Source organism: Rhagoletis pomonella, unplaced genomic scaffold (genome assembly GCF_013731165.1).
Source record: "Rhagoletis pomonella isolate Grant_MI unplaced genomic scaffold, Rhpom_1.0 Rhpom_scaffold_00002, whole genome shotgun sequence".
Lineage (NCBI taxonomy): Eukaryota > Metazoa > Arthropoda > Insecta > Diptera > Tephritidae > Rhagoletis > Rhagoletis pomonella.
The window spans coordinates 51932580-51936695 of record NW_023458556.1 but is presented as its reverse complement, the minus strand read 5'-3'; the positions used below and the strand labels follow the sequence as shown (position 1 = coordinate 51936695).

The following is a 4116-nucleotide window of genomic DNA, read 5'->3' as shown; positions in this document are numbered from 1 at the left end:
ATAAAGTGGCCGGTAAACTAAAGGTTAGATGAGAAAACGGCCCTAAGCCACTGAAAATTGTTAGGCAACATGTTGCTCGTACTTAGATTTATATGGTTTTCATCTCATACTAGGTAATTTATTTCATCTAACTAAATTTCTTATAAAACGAAGCAGCTGGCATTAAAATAATGCTCATTAAAAGAATAAATTATCACATATAACATTAATATTAAGAACGTCCGCATCGCACTTGTAGATTTCCCATAAAAATAACACAGGAAAATTTGTCTTTTTTATTTCTGATTTTTGTATTTATCGAACGATACGTTGCACTGTAAAGGTCTTGGACAATTCGATTATTCGATTGTAAACATCCGGTTTACTTGTTATTTGAAAATCAAGTTTAAAAAGCCCTCACAAAATTATTTAAAAAAAAAACCGGTTAGGAAAAACCAAGTCAATCACCTTAGTATATATGTATGTATGTACTTCCTGATGTGATTAATTGTATTTCTGATTATCGAAGTATCGTAAATTTATAAAGCGCCGTTCTTCCACTTTTATATCATTTTTCTTATCTACATGAAGCATAGGCAGGTACATACATACATACATACATATTTATGTACATATAAGCATTTTTTGATAAAATTAAGTGCCCAATAGCTTTCGCTGACACAATTTGTATTTTCTCCTATATTTACCAGTTACTCACTGCTTTATTATTTCAATCTTATTAAGTATACACAATTATATATATTTTTTTACTTATTTTCTCTAATCACTATAACTAATGTTTTATTGCGAGTGTACTCATATGTACATATGTATGTGTGTACGTGTTTCTGTGCAGTGTTTACTTTTTAAAAAGTCGTCAGACTGCTTGAAGCGCAGACAATGCCACGAGATGCGTAGTGGTGAGAAAAGAAGTCATCGACGGTAATTTGGCAAAACCTCGTATCTCAAAATACACTCTAATGAAAATAAAACTTTATTAATCATCATTTTTAATAACTTTTTGATAGGAATATTAGATTCGGTAATTTTAAATATAATGAATCCTAGGCCTATTTTGAATACATTTTACAAGATACGAGGTAGTAGCGATTCCTGAGATGCGAGATTTGCAAAATACCGTCGATATGTATTGTATATGTGTACAAAATTTATATGCATACATCCATATGTGTGTACCCTGCAGAAAAAATAGAAAATTGATAAAAATAGCCAACTTGTAGTTAGCTTTATTGTTGGATTTCTATAAAATATATAACTTGTGGTTAGCTACAAAAAGCTAACTTTAAACTAGTTGAAAAGTAATGCAGACGTAATCGGGAGATTGTTTTCTTTAAACAAGTTTCTATTTAAATATCCTCATTCAAATTTTACTTTAAATACACCTTCTTTCTGCACTTCACAAATACTTTTTCGAATTGAGGACAAATAAAAGGAAGATCGAAATTGTATATTATGATCTTGAAGTTATGTCTGACGGAGTTTGAATATGGGACCACCTACAGCAGAATATGTAAACAAATATGAAATGTAATAAAATAAAGTAAATAAATAAAAATATTAAAAAGAAACACAAAGAAATATTTTGTTTTTGTTATTGATATTTTATGACCAAAATTAGTTAGTTACAAGTTAGTTGACATCAAATGCAGAGGTAACCGCCCACAAATATAGCTAGCTCTCCTCAAAGAAAATATACAGATAATAACTAGTGACCTTTAGTTCCTTCCTAATGAACTTCAAGTTAACTTATAGGTAGTTAGATACATTTCCCGCAGGGTACCTATTTATATATGCTTCGTAAATTAGTTGGTAGTTATGTGCAAATGTACAGAGGTAGAAACGAGGCAGCGAAGCAAAGACTTGGCTTAAAACTGCAAACCTTTCAAATGTTGCAGCAAACATTTAGAAGCATTTAGCAGCTACACCCACTCCCTAACTCCGACTGACTGACACTAGCTTGTGCATATATACATACATACATATTAGAGTCTTGTCACGATTGTTAACTAGCTTATTATGAATTCACCAGTGTTTTAGCTCGAAATTAGTAGGTACATTTACATTAGGGCGGAGTAATTTGTTCGGAGCAAAATTTTTTAAGAAAGTGTATAACAAATTCAAATTGTACGATTAATTCTAAGCAAAAATGGCGAACAAACTATATACCAAAAATGACGTTTAACCCTCCCAATTTTCAAAAGAAAAAGCAGTACTGCGACTATATGAGTTAGGGTCTTCCTATAGTAAGGTAACGATATGTATGATGTACATAATTTACCTTTTTAAATGGCACAAATCTCCATCAACTTGAATATTTACTTCTTGGTTCAGCGCAGGCACAGTCGCTAATTGTTCAACTTTCGCGTAATAAAGAGACACAGTATTGTTGTTTGTTATTGTGGTCATAAACTCATCCAGTTTTTCGCATATTTTTGTTAACTCTCGTCGGTCCACGCTTTGTTGCAAATATTTCCGTTAATACCACAAAAAATTATACCACTCGTTAAAAAGTATGTACATAACTACATACATATGTAAATATGTATATACAACACTTTAACACTTATCACGCACTACTCCTATGAACGGCCGCTTGTGCATACTATTAATTTACATATTAAAATCCAACGACAACACCAATGTCGCTATTCTGTGTCAGCAGCTATACTATGATTTGCTTGCAAAATTATTAATGTTGTCGGTATGTTTATGTTACTTTAAGCAGATTTCTGTTTTGTTTAACAAAAAATTATTTATAATCATTTAAATTTATTTTTTTCCCCCTTAGTATTTCTGCCATTTCTATATCACTCACAGATGATTCACGCAGCAATGTCGCACAGATACACTCACACCGGCACAATTTGTTCCATTGGGCACGCACACACCTACAATGCGAACGGCGGTTTATTGGATTTATCAACAAAAGCACTAACAAAAATACATACGTGTTTACTACATTTATATAAATTTTTATGCAGGTACGTACATACATACATATGTGTTTGTTTGTCGTAGCCAACGATCGTTTTATACCTCACTTACATATATTTAATTTAGCGCAAACCAAATACAAATCACATTTCAAACTTTAAGATTTGCTTTTTACATGCAAAAATTATTGGAAAATTTTAAGTTTTCGGCATTACTTAGAATATATAATTATGGAAGCCCTTTAACACTTAGTACCGGCGTCGACTCTTCCGTAACCGCTTTACATATACTTCACGATCCGACACCACAAATATGTTTACTAGCAGACATTTCCAATCGCTGTCGGTCTCTGTGTGAATCGCCTGTCGTTTCACTCAAATGGCAGTGTTGCTTCTTTAGCTCAGGCATATATTTTCGCTCAAAGACGGGGAAAAATTGTGCATTAATTTATTAGTTTTCTTTTAAATTTAGGTCATTTAATAAAAACTTTTTAATTAAAAAGGTAGATAATTTCGAGAATTCAAAAGTACACAATTTATTTGCTAGATGCATAGTAAAAAAATAAAAAAATAAATATATAAATGAATAAATAAACAAATGAATGAAATAAATTAATTAATAAATTAGTAGACAAATAAATAAATAAATAAATAAATAGATTTAGAAAAATGTGACGTGGAAAAATTGTGCATTAATTTATTATTATTTTTTTTTAATTTAGGTCATTTAATAACAACCTTTTAATTAAAAAGGTAGATAATTTCGAGAATTCAAGAGTACACAATTTATTTACTAGATGCATAGTAAATAAATAAATAAATAAATAAATAAATGAATAAATAAATAAATAAATAAATAAATAAATGAATAAATAAATAAATAAATAAATAAATAAATAAGTAAATAAATAAATAAATGAATCATTTTTTATTTAATTTAATAGTACGGTATTTTTAGCTTTCGAAGGAGAAAATAAAAACCCACTCATTTTTTGCACTTTTTGAAGTAATGCATTTTTTGCTAATGCACAATCGTGTGAGTCACTGTATGTAGTATTTTTATACAGAATATATTTGACGTTTGTGCGCTCACTCTCTTTTTTTTTGTTCTTTAATGTCATACTCTATCTGAGGGTATATAATGACCAATCGCGTTTATTACAGACAAATCTGTATCCAATTT

General features: G+C 29.9%; 2 protein-coding genes across 8 annotated transcripts in view; one reads left to right on the top strand and one right to left on the bottom strand.

The window, feature by feature from the left end:
• The window catches only part of LOC118733786, a 127977-nt gene extending 124605 nt beyond the window's left edge, over positions 1–3372 (bottom strand). Inside the window, exons 1-3 of one of the 5 annotated variants that reach the window (XM_036463352.1) lie at positions 3190–3224; positions 2816–2888; positions 2279–2729 (exon numbers count right to left, since the gene is read on the bottom strand). The gene's annotated coding sequence lies outside the window, so the exon portion shown is untranslated. Of the gene's footprint in view, positions 1–2278 lie in introns of all 5 variants that reach the window. The other 4 variants (XM_036463351.1, XM_036463353.1, XM_036463354.1 and 1 more) reach the window with 4 other exon arrangements.
• Positions 1–4116, top strand: part of LOC118733787 — a 72802-nt gene that overhangs the window by 30082 nt on the left and 38604 nt on the right. The window lies entirely within an intron of this gene.